Below are 18,673 nucleotides of genomic sequence, written 5' to 3' on the forward strand. Positions count from 1 at the left end.
ATGGTGTTACCCTGAAACATCCTATCACACCAGAGAGCAAGCACACAAACCATCAAAGACTGTTGAAGGCATGACAAAAAGACTTCAGGTTTATTCTGAAGAAGACTCTCTGGCCAGTGATGGGACAGCCTGAACAACAGTAAATAATAGTAACTGCAATGGATTGAAACACATCACATACTTTTAAATCTATGAGCTCTCATCAGACTATCATTAATAATACTGAAATGCATATTTGAAAGTAGCTGGGAAAATGGATCTTGAATATAAGAAGAAGTAAAAGACAATTGAGGAAATTTGAATGTTGACCAGATGTTTTGAGATATTAACAAGTGTTAAAATTTAAGATGAGATAGAAGTATTGTAGTTATGTTTAATAAAAGTAATATTTTTCTTTTAAAGGTACATAATGAGACATTTACAAATGATATTCTTTGATGTTTGGGATTTTATTCAAATAGTCTTGGTTAAGGGTGGCGAATAGGAGTATGAATGAAACACAACTGCCCATAAATTGACAGTTTTGAACTGGATGGTGCTGGGGACATGGGGATATATTACACAGTTCTCTATACTTTTGAAACTTACTGTAGTACACATTTAAGAGGCAGCATTAAAATATAAAGTAAGACTTTATTGTTAGCTAAAATTGTAATGCTGAGTTACCTTCACTTGACCTGTCAGTATAACGTCTTCACAGGTAGGTGATTTTAGGACCATTTGGCCATCCCCAAACTGTGAGTTAAGCTGCTAAAACTATGCATAAGAGACAAGGAGATATCCTCAGTCTGGCAGTGGACTTCTCCTTTCCACATTGCCTCTGCTATTCTGGATGTCAGAGATTCTTTCCTTCTGTTTGCAAAGCAAGAGCTTCTGATTGCCTGGGAAGAACTAGAGGTGGTGGTGAGATATATGACAAGGGGATGAAGGTCACACAAGCCAGTTCAGTCATAAAATCTCAAAAGCAAGAAGTCATCTTATTTCTGGACCATACAAAGGCTGATGTACATGAAGTTGTTCATGGTCCCCACAACTTAGATATGCAGTGGCCTTCTCTCAGACGTTAAGGATAGTCTACAGCCCTGGCTTTTGTCCTCTTCTGTGATGTCCCCCTAAACTGCTTAGCAGTCCCCATAGGCTGGCCCTGACATTCTATTCCGAGTCACCATAGATCAGAACCCTCTTCTCCACCTCTCATTCTGCTCTAAGGTAAACGTCATCCTCAATCTCTGCCCACATCTAGGCTGACACTCCTTTAGATGACAGGAGAAAAGGGAGCTATGTGTCCTCCATTTTCTTTTATAGTCTATCAGTGTGGTCCCAACTCTATGCCTAACTTTCCTTGGATATTTTGTTTAATTCTTCGAAGCCTGGTTTGGAAGTTAAAAAAACCAAATATGGATCCTTCCTTGCCTTATTTATTTTTTTCCCCCTGTTCTTATTCCTTTGTAACAATCCTACTTCTGTTTGGAGCAATATAGATGGTACTGATGGACTAAAGATTTGGAGAAAAGAAAATAAGTTTATATTTCAAAATAATTTCTCATCGTATTGGAGATGACCTAAACAGGCTGCATTCCAGGTCACAAAGAAGGATTGACAGTTTCACTCTAGTCTGTTTGGTTTTTTGTTGTTAGTTTAACAAAGAGACCGTTTGCTATGCTCTAGGAGTGCTAGGTGGATAATGCGCGATCCTTTCCCTTGTGGAGCCAACAGTCCATGTTACTTTAGATACCATACAAAAGATGTGCTCAGAGGAGAATGGTAGCTCTGAGAGGCAGTGCTTTAACTTGATGAAAAGCATGTTGGAAGTAAGAACACTGAAGCCATGACTTGAAGGACGAGAGAGATTTAGTCGGGTTAAAAACGGAGAAAGGGCATTTCACACTGAGAGAGTGGCAAGAAAAGAACATACAGGACTAAAGTAGCGTGCTCTAGGCCAGCAACTAAGAGCAGCCTTGTGTTATTTGAACATAAAATACAAGCCAGGAACAAGGGACACGTTATCCGCTTATCATTTTTGACCAAGAAGGGTTTAAAGCAGGAGACTAAGTAACATGGCTGCATTTGTTTTTCAGGTAGTTTCCTCTGTTTGTGTGGAAAATGGACTCCAGGAAACAAGACTAAAGTCCTGGCACGGCTGTGATGGGCCTGAACTGGGACAGGGCTGGGGAGAGGTGGGGAGGAGGAAAGAGTGTTGAGGAAGAAACTGCACTGGCTGAAGTCCAGAAAGGGTCTACGAATTCTGCAGACTCTCATTGAAGTCCTTCCCTGGCCTCCACTTCACTAAGCTCAAGAACAAATGGGAGGCCTTATTTTTCTTGCCCCTGGCAGAACCCTCCCTCCTCTTGCCCCTCCCAGCTTCAGCCTCACCACCATTGTCTGTGGGACACCATCAGTAAAAATCTCATTATGTCCTTTAACCCCATTTACATCAGTCATCACAAGAAACCAGGGACTCCCAGGTCACTCTTCATCCCTAGATTTTAATCCCCATCTGGCTCTTTGAGCAGCAAAACACGCCTCTTCCTTCTGGCACTTCCTATATGCTTACCTTCAAATTAACTTTTTCTTAAAGCATTTTGACATATGGTGTATTTTACTTACTTGTTTTATTGTCCAGCTCCCTGACCTCTCCCCTCTCCAGCCCCCCGCTAATGCACACACTAGAATATAAACTGTGACAGTGTCCATTTTTATCCATTTGTTCATGGCTATTTCCCCAGTGTTTAGGACAGTACTGGGCACAATAAACATTTGTTGAATGAGTAAATTTAAAAGTAACAGTAATCAACATGTCTTCTCTATCAAATTGTATTTCGAGGTAAGGGAAAGAGAACAGTTGGGACTGATTTCAGGTTTTGGTCTTAGATGACCTGATAGTATGATTATAAATGTTTGCTAACATCAGAGGTGGTTTTCTCCCACTTACTTTGTATTTATTTTGGTTCTTTTAATTTTGGTCAGAGACCATTCCCCCATGGCACTTTGTAAGCAGTGAAATTTATTTGTCGCAACCAGTGAAATTTATTTTTGGGGAAAACTTCACAGAGATTTAAGCATTGCTATTTTCAGTACAGTAGTGAACAGAAACAATTTTGTAATCCCATTTCCGAAGAATGTGGAAAATCGTTAATTGTATGTGAGATGTCTGGGGGCTTTGGGTATAAAGATAAATTTGTCCAAGTGCTGTCCTGGAACGTTGGTATCAGGTGTCAGGAAAGCAAATGAAGGAAGAGGAAAAGAGGTTTGGAGCTGGGAGGAGGGGTAGAGAGATTGTGTGTGTTGGGGGGAGGGTTGTGTATGTTTTTCTAAAGAAAGACAACACCAACAAAAAACAGATATGGAAGCTCAAGAAAATGGAAGGAAGAAAATTGACAAGTGGCATCAAGCCTGGTCTCAGCTAAGGATAGGATATTCATATTCTGAGGCATGTTTCAAGCTATCATTTTATTATTTTATAACAAATATTACTCAATAGCTGAATTCTCAATAAAAAAAATCCTTCTAATTCCTTTCACTCCCATTTGCATACTGTGTTGGCAGTCTACATATGACCCAAACATACTTATACAAAATATTCTATGAAAGATTTTACATTTTGGCTTCTGATTTCTTTTGGTTATTGCAGAATCATTATATGTAATTATGAATAAAGGGCTAGGAAGATAGAATGATTTAAAAAATATGAATCCAGGGGCGCCTGGGTAGCACAGTCGTTAAGCGTCTGCCTTCGGCTCAGGGCGCGATCCCGGCGTTCTGGGATCGAGCCCTGCATCAGGCTCCTCCGCTGGGAGCCTGCTTCTTCCTCTCCCACTCCCCCTGCTTGTGTTCCCTCTCTTGCTGGCTGTCTGTCAAATAAATAAAATCTTTAAAAATAAATAAATAAATAAAATAAAAAATAAAAAATATGTATCCAGTCAAGAAAGGAAGCTAAGTGGGATAATGGAAATAGAGCTCTCATTTATTGTCACATGCAATATTTATATGCCTTAAACATATTCTCATTTAGTCATTACCACCATCCCGGAAAATACATATTATTTTCCCAATTTTACAAATGAAGATAAAGAATAAAGTCACTCAGCTGTGTACTGAGGGCATAGAAGCCTAATCCATGTTGTCTGACTTCAAATAGACCATTTTTTACACATATTTCATACAATATATCAAAAGAAAAAAATAATCTCTGTGTATTAGGTTCTAAAAGCCTCGCTGTACAGAACGAAGAGCATGGTAATCATGTTTGGATTGCCAGCCCTCCCATGCTTTGTTGGCATTTATAAAATTCTACTAAATTTGGCTTAGAAGCAACACACACACTACAAGGAAGCAGTTGTTTTGTGAGTGTTTGGGGAAGGAGGAGAGAGAGCAAGAATGCATTGTGGGAGTGCAGACAAAGAGCAGTGTTCTTAATGTGCAGCAGGGACTAAAAAAGATTTCAAGCTTCAGAAAAAGAGTGGGAGAAATAAAGCAATACATAAGATTAACCTTCCTTATAGTACAATGTAAAGACTAGAGTTTCCACCACATTTATCATGCTCAAATATTTTTAAGAAAATATTTCATATTAGTGTGTATAGCTCTTATTCAGTGGCATCAACACATATATTCACTGCCAAAAATTAAGAAAGGATAAAAAAATTAAAGAAATTTTAAAAGCACTTTTACACTGAAGAAAAGTAGTAGATCAATCATATAGATACACACCAGTTAGGAGAAAGGAATGGCGTCATTGAGGTGTCCAGTAAAGACATTGCTAGTATCATTCTTCGGTTGGATTGTAAGATCTACCTGATATGTATTTTGGCACGGCACGCATAGCCTTATTTTATTTTCTAAGTTCCAAACTAATGGCTTGACCAAAGAGCCTCTAGAACGTAAGCATTCCTAAATATGAATTTGACTACATTATGAGTTTGCATGAAAGTCAACACCTGGAAAGCAGTTATCACATTGCTCCAAATCAACTAACTTCTTTCTCAGAGAAGCAGAAAGGGTTTTAATTCTGTTTCTGCTATGTCTTGCAATTTGAGGTCATGAAACAGTCTCTGAACTTTGTCTCTAACGTAGGATGATTGAGAAGACTAAATGAGATAACAGAAAAACTCGGTGTTTTGGATACGGTAGGCATTTCATAATGACAATTGTTCTTGTCTTTTTGCTCTTAATTGGGAGTCAAAGGATGAGGGTGGAGGAAAAGGAGAGTATGAAGAGGGAGGAAAAATGGAAGAGCAAAAATAAGCCTGTGTAGTGTTATTATAATATTCTATGTGAAGAAATCATTCAATTTCATCAAAAACAACCATAGAATTCAGATCTTTGAGTCATTTAACATCATGAGATAAAAAATGTACCAGATGAAATGTGTCAATTAAGGGCCATTATCTTTTAGGGATAACTAAGTCTACAACATTTCAATGTTGATCCAGCTCCCCAGGTGGAAATAAGCCTGTATTCTTATTATTTCATGGGAAAAATGCTTTATAATTAGGGTGTTACTATAAATAAATCAGTAAATACTGCTGATATTTAAATGAAAGGCTCTTAAAAGTAAGGAACAAGATAAGAGTTTGTTTTTGACTATATTTCGCTGTCAGAGTTTACATCAATACCATCTTACATTCTTCAAGATGGCTTATAGCTCTTTGAAAATTCCAGCTCTTTGAAAATCTATTCCCAACAAAGAAATAAATGCCTGTCTTATGAATCAAGTAGTCCCCAAAAAAATATGGATAAAGTTCATTTTTTTAATGATCATTTATTGAAATAATTAAATTTTATATTAAGCACCTCGCTTTCAGAATTTGGTAAAATGGTATCAATTTTTAAAAATATAATAAAACCACAAATAATTTTTAAAATGACAGATTTTTCTATTAGTAAAAAAAAAAACAGAGGCATGATTACATATTTACTCTAAGGCCTTCTGTGACCTTTTCCTGCAGAATATTTGGCACAGAATATCCTACAGTAGAAATATTGGAAATGTAAGAAATAATTTAATATTTCTGAATTTTGTTCCTTTGGGAAGTACCTATAAGGCTTCTAGCAGATTTAATGAGAGTGTCTTCTGATGACCTTTAATTTACTAAGCGTGTTCCCCAGTCAACATATGAAGTTAGAAATATTAGCTTCTTGTAATAAGTCAGGCAGGCTTGTATGTACAATGTGCATAATGTGTTCAATAAAATTATTTTTTACAGTTTGTACAGAATTTCCATTTACTGGAATGTACTTGCCTGGAAGGAGAAAAATAAATATTATTGTTGTTTCTCATCTTTCCCCAGAATTGTCAGTCTTTGGGAACCCTGGTTATGAAATACAAAAGGAATTAATAGAATACTTCGCAGTTTTAGAGATAGCAATCATGTAAGAATGCCAGAAACAACAGATACCATGGGAAAGGCAGACTGCAGCAGTGGAAGTAAGCTCCAGAGAAAGTTTCATAAATAAATATAGAATTATGTTTTGAAATGACCTAGTTCCTTCGTGATTGTTATAGGAAGATCAAAGCATTTAAGACATTATTTTTTTTTAATGAATAGGAGGTGAGAAATGGAAACGGTTCATTTCCTGTAAGGTAGGAGTTGTGTACTGTGCTAAAAGTGGGAGTATTTACCATAAATTAGTTTGATTTCTAAAGAACAAAAATTAACTCAGTATTATAAGAGTGTTCAAATGAGCTTTGTGAAAAATCGTCTTTCTTTTTCATGTGTATCTCACCCCCCCAAGAATTCAGGCACACTTGTTGCAGATATTGAGAGGATAGTGTGTAGGTAAAAGGAAACAGTGCATTCTGTATTCCATATTTCATCCAGTAGGGAGAGGGCTGATAAGTGTCGTGTTGTTTGATACCTATAGCCAGGTGGTGGTCTTCCCAGTGTGCTATTAAAAGAGTTATCTAGGACTCATCTGGGTTCAGTGAAGCATAATGCCATGGTCCATTAGTAATGTCCAAAGATAGGAGTGAAAGGAGTCGCTGGTTTTTTGTTTTCTTGGTTTTTTTTGCTAAGTATTTGCCAGTCCTGACCTAGAACATTGCTGGTTTTAACGAATCTTGAAACTTTCATGGGACAATCAGCATTTGTTATTAATAGCTTTCTACATCATCCAAACTCAGCGTTTGGAAAGAGTCAATTTTTAGAATTTCTTGCTATATTATAACTGCTAATTCTCATGTTGTCCAAAGACTGCGATTTTGGTGATGCAATAGAATGGTGAAATGAAAAAACCAAGAGTGTCTTGATAAGTAAAAAAAAAGAAATCCCTCTGGAATTTCTCTCCTTTTACCCTGTTATGACCTCCCCACACTTGCCATCTTCTTTGATCACTCTTCCTTTCTGAACAGTATTATTTTAAAATGTTCTTATCTTCGAAGCAGCTAAATTTGAATTGATGTATGCAGCATCCCAGTTCCAAGTTTATCAGCAAATACTCAGCAGGAAGCTACCCCTCACAAGTGCATTTCGGGTTACTGGCAGCCACTGTGTTGTGAGAGCCAGCCTTCCTGATTCCTTAGTTAAATGATGCCATTTGAAAAGACAAATACCACTGTAATTCCTGTTGAGTTGGGACACCAGTCTTCATCTAGCACACTATGATTTCATGAAAGCATAAATCAGGCTCACAAGATAAATATCTGAGTCAGCTGTTCTGCTTTTGTATTGAATCTAATTAAAAGCATGAAACAAATGCTTGTCACACATTCTGTCTCATTGAATAATAAATAAATATCAAGACAAAGACTGGGAAGATAGGGCAATCGGAATGACAATAGTGAATTTTATCCAGAGGGGCCTCAGTCAGCTATCTGCAATCCAGAAAAATCAGTTTGGCTGAAAGTTAGCGTGAAGTATGTCAAATACTGAAAGATCCAAGTTAGGACTATGAGAAGATATGAGGATGGATGGATGGCTGTCAAATAAATCATAGATGTATCTAACGCTACAGTTATGCTAGGATAGTATCTCTCTGGTTTTTTTCTTAATTCAGTATACAAGTGAGTGTTGAAAATGCATCTGCGTAACAGAGACTGTTATGTCAGAACACAGATCGGACCTAGGGAAGGAAATATCCAGTAGGCTAACAGGTGCATACCTTATGCCAGGGGCTATAATGATTTAGTCCAGCAGGGAGACTGCAATCAGAAGACCTGGTTAGGTTTACAGTAACCACCTGTGTTCTCCAGGAGCCCCCACCCCCACCCCCCTCCCCCTCTTCCCCCTGTGCTTGACAAACTAGAGAGATTCCTGTGACTTTTTGATTTAAATACAGCCCTTTTTGATTTAAATATTTGATTGGGAGAAGGACTTCTAGGGCTAGACTTGGCCCTTCTCACCTGAACAGCTGATTCTGGTCAGGAGTCTACTGAGATAGGGGCGCCTGGGTGGCTCCATCGTTAAGCGTCTGCCTTTGGCTCAGGGCGTGATCCCAGCATTCTGGGATCAAGCCCCACATTAGGCTCCTATGCTGGGAGCCTGCTTCTTCCTCTCCCACTACCCCTGCTTGTATTCCCTCTCTCGCTGGCTGTCTCTCTGTCAAATAAATAAAATCTTTAAAAAAAAAAAAAGGAGTCTACTGAGATAGATGCTTCTGCCCATTTCCCACACAGTCTGGTGCTAGCCCACCATGTAATCAAAATACAAACTGGATGCTTTTAACAGAGAAAAGGGGCACCAAGAAATTACAATTAAAATTATGTATTTTTTAGAGCATCATTAACTGACAACTCCATTTCATTATATTGATGGACTTGCAGCTCTTTTCCAAAACATTTTTCAAAAATACAATTATTTGTGAAAATTTAAAACTCTGTATCAGTGTTTAGTATTAATTACTTGTGTTGGTTTTATAACTTTTAAAAAGAAATGAAATAGAATAATAATTATTTGGGGGGGATTTTATCTATTTGATATGTAAGCATTTCTGCCCAAGTTATTTTCAAGGTACATACTATATTTTCAACCACAACGGGGTACCATTTTAAATTAACATTTTACAAGTTAAAACATCAATGTGAGCGCCTGGGTGGCTCAGTTGGTTAAGCAACTGCCTTCGGTCAGGTCATGATCCTAGAGTCCCAGGATCGAGTCCCACATCGGACTCCCTGCTCAGTGAGAAGTCTGCTTCTCCCTCAGACCCTACCCCCTCTCTTGTGCTCTCTCTCACTCTCTCTCTCAAATAAATAAATAAATAAATAAATAAAAATCTTTAAAAAAAAGTAAGTAAAACTCACATGTTGTTTCTGTGACTTATGCTTTATAATTTATGGGCATGAGGTGTTTCTAGCTTCTCATGTCCAAGCAAACTTGTTTGATCAGTGATGCCTTCATGCTGTCTTTGAAAGGGAGGTGTTAGATGCATCATCTCTGAAACACACTGGGGAAAAATATGCCAGTCTTTTCTGGTCATCTAGCAGATTTAATCATGCACTACAGTAAGAACTCAACTTAAGCACATGCTTCACATATTACTACTAGATGAGGCAGACTTCTCAAACACTTCCTGTAAATATTAAACACTTCTGCTGTAAATATTAATAATGTGCTCCATACTTTATTAAAAAATGAAAAATTCAGGACAAATTCTGAATCTTGGAATATGCTGGGGGGCAATAAGCGTGAGTCACTGTCTTGGACTAATAGAGACTTTTGGCAACAGATAGGAAGTGGGTAAATAATCATGTTTATGGTTCTATTGGGACTACTGTTATATGTTATATTGTTTTAAACCTCCATTTGCCACCTTTTCAGAAGCAGATCCAAGTTTGATGGGACCTGAAGCTTATACAAGATGGTCTTCTTAAGAAAAAGAAAAATATTTAATGTTTACATTTTTTTTTAATTTTTAAAGACTTTATTTGAGAGAAAGAGAGCAAGTGTGGGGGGAAGGGGTAGAGGGAGAGGATGAAGGAAACAAGCAGACTCCCTGCTGTGCAGAGAGCCTGATATGGGGCTAGAGCCCAGGACTTGAGATCATGACCTCAGTTGAAGGCAGATGCTTAACTGACTGAGGCACCCAGGCGCCCTTATGTTTACATATTTTTAAAAAAGAGTAACACACTACTGGGCCTTCCCAGTTCTGCCAAAGGGAAGAACCCTGAAGCTTGTCAAGGTCATCTACCTGTGATTCCTTTACTATTTTCCACCCCATGCAGACCAGTTGACAATAGGGGTTGTCTGAATCCCAGGAACTGGGTTTGTTTGAAAATGGTGGGAAGGAGAAAAGAAAAGGGGTCATTGAGGGACAAGGTAGAGAAATAAGAGGAGAACAATTTTGTGGGTGAGGAGGAAAGCAAGGTGAAAAAATCCAGGGGCTCAAACGCCAAACTAATTTAGTTTTATAATTTAGTCCTTCCTAAAATGTAGGTATTCTCTTCATTCAAGTTGCTCAGGGTCTATAAGTTGGCTCTTTTGTGGAAATTGCATGTGAGGACTAGACTCTCTATTGTGTTGGCTTAAATCAGTTCTCTGTTCATCAGACCTATAGTCTTGCTGTCATAACTAAGATTCATGCATATTGGAATTGTGCAAAGCAAGGACTGAAGCTCCCCCCCCCATCACCCACCCTCCTCAGATGCCAGGCTCTGACCCCTGAGGAAGGGGTCCTTCTCAACCTGTGCTTATATCTCTGAGAGAACATACTTGGGAGGTCATAGGGTATTAAAAATCCACAAACTAGCCCAGACTGCTACTAAAAATGGTGTCAGTGCCCCAGCAAAGAACCATTGCTATATGAAGGGAACAAGAATAGGAAACAAACAGGAGCAATGTGTTTCTTTTCTCTCTTCTAGCTTTCCAGTCTCCTACAGCCCTCCCTATTAGAATAGCCTCACCATAGGGCAAAAGAGGGATGTGGTGTGTGGAATCCCAGATTTCAGGATAGAAGGGCCAGTTTATGGCTGAGAGATACTGGCTTAATAGTGAGCACATTGTCAGAAGCAGACATACTATGTCCCTGTTCTGGAATTAATTTATTCCTTCAACATATATTCTTTAATACCTACCATATACCAGGAACTCTGGAGATGAGAGCGGTGAACAAAATGGACTCAGTCCCTGCCTTCATGGAGTTTATATCCTAGTGAGGAAAGGACAAAAACAGCATAATTTTAACAAATGAGAAGAACATTTCAGACAGTCATATGATAAGTGCTCTGAAAACAATAAACTAGAAATTCCTTATGCTATTTATGTTGTTTCATAGCAATTGTTAACTGGTTCTCCAGTCTTGCTCTCAGTGGACAAGTGGTACTGAGGATCCACAGGTGAGCACTTAGTTAGCTATTTTGCCACTTTACCTGGTACTGTGACCTTCTAGATTCCATAACAAGAACATGAATGGGAGTTTTGCTGCTTTCAGTTCTGTCTCTGCAATACAATCAATTTCAAATATCCCATGTCTCCCTGATGACCTATGTCTTGGTCTGTTCGACTGCTGTAGCAAAACACCACGGACTTGGTGGTTTATAAGCAACAGATATTTCCTCCTCACAGTTGGAAGCCAGCAGTCCAAAATCATGGTGCAAGCACAATCAAGTTTTGGTGAAGGCTCTCTTCCAGGTTACAGACTGTTGACTTCTCACACACATGGAGGGAGGGCTAGGGAGCTTCTTCTGGCCCCTTTTGTAAGGTATTAATTCCATTTATTAGGGCTCACCTTCATAACTAGTCACCTCCCAAAGGCCACTTCCTCATTCTATTACCTTAGGGATCACGTTTTCAACATATGAATTTTGGGGACACAAACAATAGACCACAGTAATTTATATTTGCACCACCAACTTCTGGCACCGCCCAGTATCTGTATTAAGATATTTGGTTACAAGCCATAGACACTAACTTTAGCAAAAAGAAAATCCACAAGATTGAAGAGAAAGCTGAAGGAATCAGCTTGGAGAGTGCAGAAACCAAGTATATCCAGGTTATTTTTGAGGCAGGAAGAGCTTAAAAGTCTCATTCATGTGCATTGCTGGAATACGTAAGCAAAAGCCTATGTATTCTTTTTTTTTTTTTTTTCTGTCCTTATGGCACTCTACTCAGGATTCAAAATCCCAGGAGAGAAAGGACTCCAATCATGTGTTCCTCCCTTAGCTCTCCTAGAATGAGGAGAAGAGAGATTTGTTTTTTAAGACCACCTCATTTTAGATTTTGTAGGGGAGGACAGAGAAGTTTAAAATACAGTGTGCCACCAAAACAGCTCAACTGGGGAGATCACTACTCAAAGTGAAATTGGAAGGCTGTTGGGTGTGACGTGGATGCCAAGAAGTACAAAATCACTCAAGACAACTTCACTATTTAACTGCTGTTTCTATTAATCTAAGTAAACTAGAACTGACTTGATATTACTTACTGGTTTTAAATTCATGTGCATACATTTGAAGTAGAGCTATTACTATCTTCCTAATTAAGTAAAAGAATGGAAGGGCAGAATCACAATGCTACTTTCTCATCCCAGATTTTTCTTACACAAGTATATTTATACACATTGGATAGAAGATACCAATATGTTCCATGAATCCACAAGGAGTGTTGCCTCTGTGTTCACAAGGAAGTCCACTCTGTCGTGCTCACTGCTCCAGGAAGCACAGAAGAGCTTGCAGTGAGTTGCAAGACAAGACATTTCCAGTTGGACTCCATGATCTCCACTTCCTCTCAGAGGGAACAGTTCTGATGTTGGGTAGCCATTATGAATTTGTTAGAGCTGCCTGGTGTTATGCATGTGGCAAATATATATTTGAATACCTTTGAGTAGGTGGGGACTAGAAAGGGTAGTCCTCTCCCCTTTAGTATTACACTGTCATAAAGATGCCGATAATCCATTTCCCTTATGTTTCATACATGTTAATGAAGCAATTCTTTTATTTCCTCGCTGCTGGATATTCAGACATCCATGATGTGGGCAAGGGTGAAGTCAATAGACAGACACTAATGCTATCTCAAGATCACTACATCCTTCTTTATCTTTCAGCTGTTTTAGTGGTTCAGGTTCATGGTACCTGGCTTCTTTTTTCAGTACGACTTTTCCTAAGAAGCTTCTGTCTTTACCCAAGTAGGCTTCTCATGGCTCATTAATCAATTTTCCAATCACCGCTTACCAACACTCCCAATTTATGTTAGTGCATCCAAAGTCAATCTACAGAAATGAAAAAGTGTTTTTCATTAATTCATGACCCGTAGTACCAATTATTTGAACTAAACTCTAGGACCAGAACTCTAGTTGCCTAAAGCTACTTTAGGCTCTGGTAATTTGTGAATCTGTAAGTTTCTGACTTTTTGAACTGCCCTTGGGATGACCAATTTGCCTTATTTCCAAGCCTTGCTATTCCTGAGCAATTTGGTCAAGAAATGGTCCTGGATGAATAACTTGATTTGTATCATTTAACTACCTCCAAGGCTTTTGATGAGTAAGGGCCTTTCATTAATCTTTTACACACTTAAAGACCTAAATATAATCTGTTATTAATTTCATCAATTTCTAGTGCATAATAAATTGCCACTTCAGTTTCTACTAAAACGTTACCTGTTTAAAGATATCTATTGTAAGTGGACTTTTGTTACCCAAATTCTGTTTAGTGTCCATGTAATGATATACCAACATCTCCTCTCCTTTTTTCTAGAAAAGAAATATTATCAAACCTAAAATTTAGGGTCATTTCTCTCTTGCATTAAGTCACCTAAATAATTTTCAATTATAAGATTTACTCAGTAATTTTATTGCTATTATATGATTTGGCATGAAATTACCCTGATTCTATAATGCAATATTTCCACATAAAATGTAGATAAAAATAAGAGAATTTTTTTCACCTAGTAAGACTATCTCCCTAGGCCTTTAGTCAATTGTATTAAAAATAAGATTTGAAATAATAATGTAATTAATAACACATAATTATCTCTTATTATGAATTTCTTAACTCAAAGGGAGAAAATGTGTCTACTTTGTTTATTCATAACCAATTTACTGAATAAGATTAGATGCCAGTTATTGTTCTAAGTAATGGAGACACAGCAGTAAATAGAGCCTTACGGACTTTCTAGTTGGGGTGACAGATAACAAAGAAGTAAAATATTGAGGATGCCACTTAGTGTCCAGAGCAGTGGTGAAAATAGAAGAAATAGGAGGGGTTGCCTTTTATGTAAAATAACCAGGGAAAGCTTTACTGAGAAGATCACCTAAAGCAAACATCTGTGTAAGGTGTGAGTAAAACATTGCAGGTAGAGGAACAGCACTGACCAGATATTGAGACAGAAGTGTGCCTGGTGGACTTTAAGAAGAGTTTGGGGGGCGGGGGGCGTGTAGGCGATGGGATCAGAGAATTAATAGGGTTTAGGAGGCCACTGTCAAGATTGTGGCTTTTACTGGGAGAGTCCTCCCCTGAGAGGATTGGGATTAGAGAAATGACCTGGCTTGGCTTCTGTTATAAAATGCTCACTCTGTCTGTAGAGTTTGAATTGAAATTATAAGGAGGCAGTCGTGAGAAGTGGTCAGATTCAGAATTTAGAGAAAAGAAGAATTGTTGACAGATTGGATGAAAGTTAGAAGTGAAACAGAGTAATCAAAGATAAAACCATGGTTTTTTGTTTGTTTTTTATCTGAATAGGAAGAATGTATTTTAAATGTGTAGCTGGTTCATAAACATTGTTTAAAAAATGGGTTAAGAAGCTTTCTAAATAAAAACAAGTGTTGCTGAATAACATTCTTAGAGAACACATATTGAAGTATACAAATATATATTTAGTTAATATTTTTTCACATATGTACATAATAAAAACTAAACAGTTTTGATGAATACAGATAGAAAGATTGATGTACCTGTGAGTCCTTTGATGTGGGAAATGGATGCAACTCTGACAAAGGAGTCTTTTAGACCCTATAATAGGAAGTTTTAATAGTCAAGATCTTGGCATGCAAAAGGTGGCACACTTAACAGATTTACCTGAAGATATTTTAATGGAAGAAGATATGGCATGCAGAGATATGGACAAAGTTAAGGAGACCCACAAGGATGGTAAAGCAGCCATATTGGAAGAAGGCACAGCAGGAAGGCATTACTACTCCTAAAGTGGCAAGAGGGAGAAAATTATTACTGAATGGACATAAGCTATAGCCATTGAGAAGGCAGTAGGAGCTGTGGCCATGGAAGAAAGAAGCCTAGGACAGAACCATGGTGAAGAAGAGAGGAAGAGGGTCAAAGGGAGTACAAACCTTATTCTTTTTCTCCTCCTCTGGCACTTCATCTTTTACTGGCCCTTCCTATTAGCCTTGAGAGAGGTCAGAGTAATATATAGGATCCTTGGTCATGCAGTCCATGGCTGTCAGCCTGAAGGACACATAGAGGAAAGAGAACGGTAGATATTGAACCTGGAAGGGCAAATAAAGAATATGCAGCACAGAATTTCATATTATTAAGGGACGATCTGAACACCAAGACACATTAGGGCAGCTCTTTGGAATTCTGTAGGAGAAACAAAGGATTGCATCTCTACCTTGTTATCGTGGAAAATTCTATTCCAACTGCCCATGTTCTTGCTTAGTTTATGTTGAAGAGCTCAGATTCTGGGAGAATAGCTCCCATGTCCTGGCTTGAGTCGAATCTTGTGATTGGAGCCGAATTGTAGTGACATGGAGTTAGGAAAAGGCTCACACTCAAAGGATTATAGACAAAGTCAATACAGGGCTCCCTCCTGCAATATTCAAATATTCATATTTGCCCTTTGTTTGCCCTTTGGTGTGATTCCTTACCCTCCTTTTCCAGTTAAAAATTTATCCCGAATTCCAAGTTATTTATCTTAAAATTAAAACCTTTGTTTGCAAACTAATAAAACACTATATGCTAAAAAAATTTTTAAAAATACAAATCTGTTAGTGCTAAAAAATAAAAATAAAACCTTTGCAAAAATCTTAAGGAGACGGGATGTGAATGGATCAGTGTAAAGTAATGGTCACTATTGGCCTGGGTGACTGGATGACTAACAGATAGGCAAAACCTTGAAATGTAAGGTTTTATCAATTGCTAGGGACAACCAGAATCACAAAGTTTAACCTCCTTTAACCCAGTTTATGCATTCTAATTGATTCAGAGACAAAAACAATAGTAGTCTCATTTATAATAGTATGCAACTTCATTTCCAGACCTTCTCTGAAATTTCTTGCTAAAGAGGTGGAGAAAGTTAGCTTTGAGTAGCAAAGTTGGTCAATGGCCTCTTTGTTGGTGAGGGTACCACCTCCTCTCTCTCAGACAATGGGTCATGAGGTTTGGCCTTGGAAGTGGAAGGTCAAAAGAGAACATGACTCTAAGAAGGAAAGTAAAATTCATCAGTTAAGTGTTGGCAAATTATTAACCCCAGTTTGTCTTGTTCATTCATTCATTTATTCTGTCTGTCATCTGGTAATGAAACATTTAATGATTTTCCTTGCCAAGAAATATGTGGATTTGGAAAAATATATATATACATATACTTCACACTAAAATAGGAAATACATTATTTCAGTTAGCACATGCAACATTAGAGTCAGATAGATCATGGTCAAGAGGTATCTCTCCCTCATAAAAGCTATGTCAGATTTTTATGTTAACAAGTTCTCCATCCTAGTGTGCAAAATGGAGACATTTGCCTCATGAACTTTAAGTGAGATTTCTGTGGTGCACATTGCACGGGGCCCAGCATAGAGTAAGCTGGTATAAATAAAGAATATCCTTTTCTTTATTAATTGAAATTGCTATGTAAGTTTTTTTCCGTCATTCTGTAACTGTGGTGTATTACATTGAATCACTTTTTGTATATTGAGCTAATCTTCAGGAACAAATCCCACTTGGTCATGTGTATAATTCTTTTAAAATGCCACTGAATTTGTACTGCTATTACTTTGTTGAGGATTTTTGCATCAATGTCGATAAGGGATCTTGGTCTGAGTTTTCTTTGCTTCTGGCATATTTGTCTGGCTTTGGTAGCAGGGTCATGCTAATCTCATAGAAGGAGTTAGAAAGTAGTCTGTCCTCTTCAGTTTTTTGGAAAAGTAAAAGAAACATTGGTATTCATTGTTCCTGAATTGTTTGGTAGCATTTACCAGTGAAGCCATTGGGTCCAGGGTGTTTCTTCCCTGGGAGACTTTTTATTCAATCCTCTTACTAGTTCTAGATCTATTTAGGTTTTCTGTTTCTTCATGATTTAGGATTTGTGTTTCTAGAAATGTGCCCATTTCATTCAGGCATACAGTTGCTTATAGTACTCTCTTAAAATCCTTTTTATGTCTGTAGAATCAGTAATAATGTTCCCATTTTAATTTCTGATTTTAGTAGCTTTAATCTTTTTTTCCCCTAGTCCATCCAGCTAAAGGTTTGCCAATTTTGTTGATATTTTCCAAGAAATAACTCTTTTCCCCCTAAGATTTTATTTATTTATTTTAGAGCGAGAGAAAGAGCATGTGAGCGGGGGAGGGGGTGGGGGGGCAGAGGGGAAGGAGGAGAGAAAATCTCAGGCGGATTCCTTGTTGAGCATGGAGCCCAGTGCAGGGCTTGATTTCACCACCCTGAGAGCATGACCTGAGCCTAAACCAAAAGTCTGATGCTCAATTGATTGAGCCACCAGGCTCCCCTCAAAGAACTAAATTTTGATTTTGTTATTTATTTCTGTTGGGGTTTTTTGTTCTCTATTTCATATATCTTTGCTCTAATCTTTATTATTTCCTTCCTCCTGATAGCTTTGAGTTTAGTTTATTCTTCTTTTCCTAGTTCCTTATGTTGTAAAGTTAGGTTGTTGATTTATGATCTTTCTTGTTTTTTTAATGTAAGCATTTATGGCTATAAATATCCCCCTCAGCATTGCTTTCACTGCATCCCATGAGTTTTGGTATGTTCTGTTTTTGCTTTCATTCATCTTAAGTATTTTCTGACTTCCCTTATGATTTCTTCTTTGATCCATTGGTTAAGAATATGTTGCTTAATTTCCACAAATTTATGAATTTTCCAGTTTTATTTCTGTTATGGATTTCTTCTTCCCACTGTGGTCAGAGAAGACGCTTTGTATGATATTTACTTTTTTAAAAATCTATTGAAGGCTAATTTGTGGCCTACTCTACCATTCATTCTGGAGAATGTCCCATGTGCACTGGAGAAGAATGTTTATGCTGTTTGTTGTTGTGTATGTTCTGGATATTTCTATTAGATCTAGTTGGTTTATTATGTTGTTTCCATCCTCTATACTTTCTTTATCTTCTGTCTGCTTGTTTTGTCCATTATTGAGAGAAGGGTACTGAAGTGCTGAAATATTATTGTAGAACTATCCCTCTCTTTTTTTCAATTCTGTCAGTTTCTGCTCCATGTATATTGATGGTCTGACATCAGGTATGTAAATGTTTATAATTATCATATCCTTTCTCTATATTCAACCGTATATATATATATATATATATATATATATATATATATATATATATATCCTCCTTTGTCTTATAACTTTTTGATTTAAAGTCTGTTTTTCCTGATATTAGGATAGCTACCCTGCTCTCTTCTGGTTACTATTATAGGGGATATCTTTCTCTGTCCATTCACATTCTATCTAACTTTTCCATGTTTACTTTGTACCAACTTTCAAAATTCTGTTGTTAATTATGACAGTTAAGCAGTTGATTCCTCTGGGTTTGCAGGGAGACAATACTATCAACTGCA

The sequence above is a fragment of the Ursus americanus genome, chromosome 15, assembly GCF_024610735.1.
Source record: "Ursus americanus isolate L20-20 chromosome 15, mUrsAme1.1.p, whole genome shotgun sequence".
Lineage (NCBI taxonomy): Eukaryota > Metazoa > Chordata > Mammalia > Carnivora > Ursidae > Ursus > Ursus americanus.